Here is a 10,226-nt window from a genome sequence, read left to right on the forward strand (position 1 = left end):
GTTATCTGTATGTACAGGATCGGTGCTATACGATCGTTCGCAGATATCGTGCAGGATCGTTCGTCGTTCGTTTACCAACGATAATAAGTGGAAGTGTGTACATAGCTTTAGTCTCTTTCAGCTCATTGGCATTCACATGACACCATTGGGCTAAAAACAAGCTACTCCTAGAAGACATTATTGATGCTTAGGTCAGTGGGAAGCAGGTAGCTTTACAATGTGTGAATTGAGATGTATCACCACTCAAGGCTACATCCCAACATATAATACTTGTGTTGGCCCCTCAATGGTCCCCAGACTAGTCCTCCATAGGTGGTACATATAACTTTGGTGGGCTCTGTCCCTTACTTTGACTTCTACTGGGAATGCCTTGTTGCTGGCTGTTCTAACTTGGACAGTTTATTGGAAACCACAGAAACACACAGGTATTTACAATGGGGTCCAAGTCCATGGCCATGCGCACATGGGATCTTTGTGCAGTTAAAATGAACCCTAACATGAATGTTGAGGACATAACAGTTCCTACAACTGTTCTGGTAATATCAGATCTTGCCATGTCCATTCTGCATGACCATTTGGAACATTAGGGCAAACTTGTAGAAGGTACATTCTTCAAATTATGTCATGGCCTTAATTACCCTCCAACAAATTCCCTACACATGAGCAAATTTTCACTTTTTCAACCAAGGTCCACGTTAAGATAACACATTAGTGATAACCCTTCGAGTATTTGGATAAGAAATGAGTCAAAGGCTGTGTCTTCATCCACCCTTACCAGCCTGGCATCACCTGCTGGGTTTAGAAGCATTCATTTGCACAGAGATAAAAGATACATTTCACACATTTAATACTAAAGAAAAGTTAAGTAATGTTTCATTACAAAGTCTAGATTTCAGCCACACTGGTGACTTGTGCTACCAATTAAATGGTTCTCTCCTGAGATATAATCTTTCAGTAAACAATGTATATTACCATCACTATCTTCTGCTGAAAATAAGTTTTTATAACACAGAACAATGGCGCATATAAAAAAGACCAATGACTTTAATGTGCACATACTGCAGGGTAGAATTGTGTAAAATTAAATACATGAATGCAACACCAATTTAACCACTAGATGGCACTATTGCCCATCTTTCTAGTGTCCTTCACCATACAAATTGAGCCTATTGAACAACCTCACTGATATATTCAGTTACAAGAATACATGCAGAATAAAGGTGAGGGATGTGGCTGTATCATAAATGAAAACCTAATTCATTATTTTTTTTAGTGGCTCCAAAGATAACAAAGTAAGTTGGTGGTGTTTACCAGAGATGTCCTGGCCAGATTTTACAGCACGATTATGCTTCAGATAACTTAACAATACCTTAATTTTTCTTGTACCAATACAATTCTAAAGACACCCTATCAACTATTTTACAGGTAAAAGCGTATAATGTGTTAAGCATCTACTACTGTGTATGCTCCCCAAAATAACATTGTCCTTGATGTTGCTTTGCAACCAACAATTTATAATTGTTTAGAAATTTTATGTGTATCCGCTGGAGTCATTATGGGTCGGGTTTCTTTAATTTGTTTTCAGGGTGACTAAAGCAGAGAAATTGCAATTATATAAAAAAAGTGGCTTTTTATGTATCTCTGTCAGAAAATAGTATATTTAAATATTCCAGGAAAAGTCAAACCTGGAAGCCTGGTCTTCCCCTGGAGAAAGTGCGACCCAACCATCCTTCCCACTAGATCCATGTTTCTTGATCTTTTGAATGGGGGAACCCTTGAAATAACTTTCAGGTCTTCCGAGAACCTCTTCTAATATTACTATATCCACAGATCGCAGTATATTAGTGTGGTGGTCAGTGGGAAGAATTCCTCTTACATTGCTGGCCATTGGGAAGAATGTCTCCCTTATAGATTGATAAAGAACATTGGTGTCACTTGAACTGGTCCCAGAGGTACAAATTGTTAATTTCTTAAGGAACCCCCAGCAACCACTGGAGGAACCCTGGTTGAGAAACACTGTACTAGATCCTTTGTAATACAGAGCAGGCAAAATAATTCCAATCCAGTGGAATGGATTGAGTGGACTGTCATCATTCAAGGACTGCTCAGCATTCCTCAGTATACAGGAATATTTGACAATTATTACCATTAGGTGAATTGTAACGTAAACAGGGGACAAAGGTCATTGTAGTAAAGTTCCTCTTTTATGTATGTAAATATGAAGGATGTATATAGATGTGATAAGTAAAAGTGGCTCATACCCTTACCTTAGTAGTACTATGGTCTTAGGTTCAAATTTCAGCCAGGACATAATCTGCGTGTAGTTTGTAGGCCCCCTCCCTATTTTTGTGGTTTGCTCTAGGTACCCCAGTGTCCTCCCACGTCCCAAAAACATCTTAAATAAATAAATTAAATAAAAATAAATTTAAATAAATTTATTGGCTTTTAACCCTCAAAAAACAATCTATTGTTTTACTGCCAAAAGTCTATGGTAGGAGCATTAGACTGTGAGCTCCTGTAAGGGACAGTTTGTGACATGACTAAGGACAATGAGTGCGTTGTATATAGGGGAGTAATATTATACAAACAGGTTCCAATGCTCAATTTTATATGTTTACTTTAACATGTGTGGACTACAGCTAAAACAATTAGAAATTGCTGGCACAATTAGAAAGGAAGAGTCGATCTTAAGTACCACCAAATTCACCTTAAAGGATAAGTCAGTGTTGCTCCGTCATCTCTCCCGGCTTCCTGCACATTCCCATTGGACATCCCATCATAGGGATAGTGGAAATGGAACAAGGGGGACCTGAGAAGTTCTAAAGCCTCAGAACAGTCCAGAATCAAGGTAAAGGGTAGGGGGGTTCTGAAAGCTTCTGAGCATCTCCACGTTCCTGCACTTTATTCCCATCTGTCTGCAGCTTTTACAAATCTAACTGACACTAGTTGTTTGAGACTCCAGCATACTACATGCTGATCCTAATGCTTGTTAACTTTTTTTTTTAATGAAAAAGACATAATTTGCCTACATTGAAGGAAAAGATAACATCTCTTGAATGTGTTCAATGAAACCAGACACATGCTTCCAGAAAGTATATCAGATGCTGCTGAACCTCATATTTACATGGCAAACATAAGGATAGCTTCGTGGACCTCAGCTTGAAGGAATAGTAATTTGCATTCAGGGGTAATGGAGATATATGTCATCAGCTGCTGCCTGATACTTATTAATGAAAGATAAACCACATTGCTCCTTGCTGTGGTGGTGTCAGGTAACCAGGAGGTGAAATAATAAGTAATTGTGAAATGAATAAATGGAACCAAGCAGTTGTTAAAAAATTGTTAGGAAACCTTTACTGAAAACATTTATTTCTCTAAAAAATCAAGTATTATTACCTGTCAAAGTTTTCTATTATACTTTTAGTATAATAATATTTTTGCCTTAAAGAATCATTTGAGTATAAAGATTTCTCATGCCTGTTTTAATTTGTAAATCTTGTGAATCTATATCAGGGCTCATGAGATGCCTGGGCATAAAAATGCACTACAATATATGTATAATGATAATTTACTATTATTTTTACTATTGGTATTAATAAACAGGATTTATATAGCGCCAACATATTAGGCATCGCTGTACATTAAATAGTTGCAAATTGCAAATGACAGTGACACAGGAGGAGAGGACCCTACCTGGAAGAATTTACAATCTAGTAGGTGGGGGAATTAACGCACAATAGAAGGGGAGATATTTTGTGGTGGGAAGTAGTGACAGTTTCAAAAGACAGAAGAAGATAGGTATGCAAGTTTGAAAAGATGGGTTTTAAGGCCTCTTTAAATTTGATTCTCATGTGAAAGGGAAGCCAGTGGTGGGAAGGCTTTTTATGGGGTAAGTAGGTGGTTAGACAGGTGGGAAGGATGAATGAGTCTGGCTGGCTAATAGATTGTAGATTGTAGAGGAGAGAGTCGGGTTAGTGGAACACCAGAGAGGAGGAGGTTACAGTAGTCCAGACGATAGATGATAAGAGCCTGTACAGGGAGTTTGGTGGTCTCTGGGTACAGGTAGGGGCAGATTTTGGAGATGTTGCGCAGGTGAAAGTGACAGGACTTGGAAATGTTTTGACTATGGAAGGAGAAAATGTGAGCGCAGAATCAAAGGTGACACCAAGACAATGTGCCTAAAGGGGAGGGATGAATAACAGTGTTGTTAATAGTTAGAAATATTTCAGGGGGAGATTTGGAGTTTCAGAAATCGGTCAGCCATCAATGATGAAATGGCTGAGAGGCAGCATGAGACCTCATCCAGGACTGAGGGAGACAGGTAAGGGGTGGACAGATATACTTGAGTGTCATTAGCATAGAGATAGCACTGTAAGCCAAAGGAGGATATGAGACTACCGAGAGAGGAGGTGTACAGAGAAAAGAGTACCAGTCCAAGGACTGACCCTTGGGGAACACCAACAGGGAGGAGAGTGGGTGAGGAGGAATTACCATTAAAAGAAACTTGGAAGGAGCAGTCAGACAGATAGGAAGCAAACCGAGAGATAGCAGTGCCAGTGATACCAATGGAGTGCATGATTTATATTCAAAGGGGGTGATCAACAGTGTCAGAGGAAAGATCAAGGAGAAGGAGGAGGGGAAAAGTCACCTTGGGACTCAGCTCTGATGAGGACATTTGCCACTTTAGTAAGGGCTGTTTCAATTGAATGGACAGCTCCAAAACCAGAGTGGAGGGGGTCAAGGAGAGAGTTGGTGCTCAGGTAATCGGTGGGTCTTTTGTAGACAAGGTGAGCCATATAGAAGAAGGGAGATAGGGCGGTAGTTAAAGGGTAGGGAGGGGTCTAGTGAGGGTTTCTTCAGGATAGGAAGGATAATGGCATGTTCGAAAGTGGAGGGTTATATACCAGAAGAAAGGGAAAGGTTGAATAGTTTGGTTAGGGCAGGGGCCAGGGTGGAGGAATGGGAACAGGGTATAGATCAGAGGGAATTGGGTGAAGCGGGCAGGTAGTCGATGAAGACGATGAAAGAAGAGAGGAGACTTCATCCACAGTAACAGGTGGAAGGGGTGGGTGTGGTTAGAGTGGCCCAGTGAGCAGAGACATCATGTTTGATTTTGTCAACTTTATTACTAAAGTAGGTGGCATTGTCTTGGGCAGAGAAGGATGTTGTGGGGGGAGCAGGTGTTGGATTTAGAAGGGAGTCAATTGTAGAGAATAGGTTGCGTGGGTTGGAGGCTTGAGAGGAAATGACTGCGGAGAAATAATTTTGTTTGGTGACAGTGAGCTCAGTGTTAAAGCTTTGTAGCTTGGCTTTGTAGTCCATGATGTCAGTGCTGAGGCCAGATTTTCTCTATTTGCTCTCGGCTGCACAAACAGTTTTTTTGTAGCAGTTTGGTGTGATTGTTGTGCCAGGAATTGGGAGATGGCAGGGTGAGGGGTAGCGGAAGGTGGCAGGGGCAACTTTATCCAGAGCCAAGGAAAGAGTGGTTTAACTGTGTGGCAGCTTCATCAGGGGAGGTAATTTTAGAGAGAAAGGGGGTTAGGGGCGCAAGGTAGTTTGAGAATAGGTTGTGGTTGACATGAATTAAAAAAGTAAAGCTGATCTTTGTGCTCTCCCTGCCATAAAAAAAACAAACAAAAAAAAACCATAATGGCTTTATTTATATTTTTATAACTCTTGCCTGATAAAATGAACAAAATTATTGCAAATATAATTTCTTGTACTAGAACTAATGAAGCAAAATAACTCAGGAGAGCAAAGAGATAAATCACTTAATTAATGCTACTGAGGATTACAAGCCTAATAAAGGGTTTAATTTTTTTTTTGTTCCCCACTTTCTGGTACTTTTAATCTACTGGTAAAAAAAATGAAAAAGCCCAGGTTAAGTATCCTTTTTGTCCAAAAACTTTGGGTGTTTTTTTGTTGCAGAGTCCAATGAGATTTGAACATATGTATGACATGTAGTCACGTGGCTGTAAAAAAAAACCTCCTTGAATGTTTTATTTTTGCATTTTAACAAGCAATGAGGTGAAACATCTGCTTCTTCTAGCAGTGCTGATAGCTCCTGACAGCAGCTCTGTTACATAGCCGGGGCCCTTTAGCCATCAATCTGACATCCAGTCTCAGCAAGCTACCTATGTAAACATGTGCTTGGTGGGTATAAAAGTTATCTGTTAAACCTAAAGTAACTAACATGCTTAAAATACATGAAATGCACACATACTCCTATATTCTAGTTTTCCTTATTAACCACTCTGGTGCTATTCCCGCGTGTGGCTCAGGGTAAAAAAAAAAAACGTGCAAAAAGCGGTAACCCCGAGCCACACTCGGTGTAGTTAATAACACTAAAAAAACACACCTTGTCCCATCGCATCCTCCGGCGTCCTGCCCAACGGATTTCATCCTCGAGCAGTGCCCTCTTCTTTGGATCCTCAGCCGTCGAAAACAGTGAAGTTCCTCTGGGTTTCCCCATTGAGGTTGGTGGATGCGTCTGTACGTGCGGTAAGTGTAATTGTATTGGATTCAATACAAAATAGCTGTATTGAATCCAATACAAAGTAATCTTCATATAATATATATATAATTATATTATATAAATATTTTATATGCAACCAAACAGTTATATTACAGTTTTCTGTATTTTTATGCACCCCTGTTTTAACTGATTTTTGTGTTTTTTTTACTTAAAATTTATTAATTAATTTATTAAATATTGGACATATTTCAGTAAGTTATGTCTAAAAATCATAGGTCTACAATGTAAAATAAATTTCCATGCAAAACAAAGTACTGCGTTTTGCGTAAAAATACGGACAGAGAAAATGCATAAAGGAGTTAAATTTCAGGTTTTAGTGACCTAAAGCTAATTTACCCCCTTCAGTGTTCCAAAGCTGTACTAACAAAATTCACATTTTAAAAAACGGGGTAGGAATCAATCAAATTTTGTAAAAATATCCTTTAAATTTACTTTTAGCCACATTTTTTAGTCACATTTCAATGGGGGATATTTAGAGTATACATAGAAGTAACTAAATGATATGGATATACCAAAAATATAATATACTGCACAAAATATAAGTAAAGTATACATTTAAAGTATACATATACATTGAAGTATATAGCAGAAATATTTGGATCATCATAAAGAATACTTTTCTTTTTTTAGAGAAAAATGTATATACCATATAGAAAATTAGACTATTTTTCTTTAATTAAAAACATTTATTCCATTTAGTGAATATGAGCAAATGGTATTGCCAGCATTTCCTAGACCAGCATCCATTTAATCATGGAGGCACATACTGTATCTATGAAGTGATCTAAACTATAGGTCTACATCTATACATTACCTTAACAAAGTATAACTAAGATATATTTTTCAATATACATTATGTGCAATGGTGTATAAACTGCTCAGATCAAAATAAAGATTAAATGAAAATTTTTGGGCAAGGAGTCATCCTGAGATGCTTCCTGTGTATAAGATCACGTCATTCTGATGGGATCATGTCATGTGATGGGATCTTTCTTTTCGCACTACATCCTTATTTATATCCACTATAGACTTGTATCCTGGTCCACTGTTGAAAGAGATTTTAGCACCAGGAATGTACACAGGGTAAGGGGTTGATGCAGTTTGGCCTAGGAGGGTTAAGGTGGCGTTGGGTAATCATCATTTTATGAAAAACTGAATTTGTCCTCTAAATGTAACTAGATATTTTTCACATAACAAAATGTTATTTCCCTAACATATTTCTTTCCAAAGACTTACACTAGAAACATATGAAACCTAACCTGACAAAGGTCCGCTTGTCCTCAGTCTACTTTCCACTAATCAGGGTCTGTGTTCTTTGTGTTCCATTCCCTATACTAGACAGTGATAAAAAATTTAAACTTGCCATTATAGACCATAAAAAAATATCAATTTCTATTTACCATGAGTAAACACATGAACAGTATAACATTACATTTAGGTGTCCGGCATTATATCTTCAAGCACATTTCAAATTGAAAATACATTTTATACATGATTAACTCTTTTCCTACTTGCCCTATGTTCTAAGTAGTTGAGATAAATGAGTTTTTGAAGGATTATAAATCATCATCACTCTCAGGTTTCCTTGGTCACTGCCAGTCTGAATATAAACATGAAATAAGACCTATAGCCTTCAAATTTTCTAAAGGTAGAGATGCACTATTACTAGGGGTGGAGGAAGGGGTTTGGAGTGCTGCTGAGACTCATTCTTTGCACTTTGTGTTTTCTTCTTGGTAAAGTGGTCACCTGCTACATTGAACCTCAAGTTGTTCAGGCTTTGGCAAGATTTCAGAACTAACCATGTGTAAATCAACAGTGCAGCAATTTCACCCACAACAAATTTATGAAATAATAATATAAATCTCTTTGAGGCCTGAATCTGCCACATTTTATGTCCATATTTATCCAACATGGTGTGAGTTAGACTTTGACAGGGTGACCTTAATGGATAGAAACTGTAAAGCTCTTAAAATAGTCTCAGAATTTATATTTCAAGTTTTAATTGCATTTGTACATTTGTATTAAAAAAATCATTGTATAAATTGTACTCAGTCTGCTTGCCAAGAGTCCGGCTTTAGATCACCTACATTAAATTTCTGCAGTTTGAGCAATTTTTTGAGGTTTTCACATGTTTTTGCATAACAATTTTCCACAAAGGCTTCCAGGTATTTTTATGTTGCTAATTAGGCCATCAGAGGTATCTGCATACACTACACAACAAAGAAATGAATGTGGAAGCTTCCAAACATATAGTATAAGTCAAGGCAAACATGCCAGATCATTTCTATAATAAATGCACAGTTCCCCATCTGTTATCCTTTTAAAGACTTTGCAACTACAAGAAATACACACAGGTCTTAGTCTTGTTGTGGCCTGAAAAAACACATCATTTTGTACACCTTGCCCAATTTGTTTTTGTTAAAATACCGAAAGCCATTCCTTGCCACATCCCCAGTGCCTTGACACTAATTGCTCGATAACACAGGATGAGTGCAGAGAACAAAGGAGAAGATAATTTTTTTTTGCACTTATAAAATAGATATAGAAAAATGCTTTTAAAAGTAAATTATTGTTAGGTTTTAACATAAATAGGAGAGCTGCTCAATTACATCCCGCCTATAGAATTAGAACACCCAATGAAAGAGAAGAAACCCAAATCAAACCGGGAAGAAATGATCAAACCTGACACATTCCAAACATTATTTATCCTAACAAATTTTATTATAATTATATTTCAATACAAATATACAAAAAGGACATTAAAATAACAATCTCACATATACAGCATAACACCCAGCCATTCAAGGAAGAAAAGGGTTGTGATTGTGGTCACCACATTGCGTTTCGAAAAAACGCAATGTGGTGACCATCAGGGTGAACTTCATCAGGGTGAACCATTAATAAAAGAATGATGACAACTATAAATATGACAACACATAAATAATTACATGATATCAAAAAATCATTATCATATATTGTGTATATAAAGTAGTTATATTTAGACTTATACTTTATTTATTATACTTTATATATGGGACGGTAATGTTCATGTGTTGTAGTTTTTGTATGTTTCTATTGGAATGAAAATTATAATAATTATATATAAAAAAGTATGTTTAAGATAATTAATGTTTGGAAGGTGTCAGGTTTGATTGTTGAATTGTTTGAATTGTTTAAAGTCCTGGTTTCTTCTCTTTCTCTGTTGGATATCTTTATCATTAGGTTTTACATAGACTTAGACTTTTCCTTCAAAGACAAATGAAAGAATTGGTTTTACTGTACTGGATTTTTTTTTTATTTGAAGCTGCCGTGACATGTTTCTTAGACAAAAAACCCTGGTGTAGGTGGAGTAAATGCATGTGTAAAACGCAAATGCAAAATCATGAAAAAAATAATATATATAATATATTATAACATAATTATAATATAGTTATAATACTCCAGATGGGGGGAGGCTGGGTCTACTTGATCCACCTGACCAACGCCAGATGGATGCCTTTCCTCTTGGGTTAGCAATAACTAGCTCACCACCAAATCTTAAACATGAAAGGACACACTAGGGACAAGTGGCAAACACAAAAACAAATAAATGAATAATTTTAATTAATACATTAAAAGCCAATGGCAAAATTTTAAAAATTACCCATTAGAGCTATCTCTAAATTAAAGAGATAGCTAGCTGAAAACAACA

This window comes from Pyxicephalus adspersus, chromosome Z, assembly GCF_032062135.1.
Source record: "Pyxicephalus adspersus chromosome Z, UCB_Pads_2.0, whole genome shotgun sequence".
Taxonomy (NCBI): Eukaryota; Metazoa; Chordata; class Amphibia; order Anura; family Pyxicephalidae; genus Pyxicephalus; species Pyxicephalus adspersus.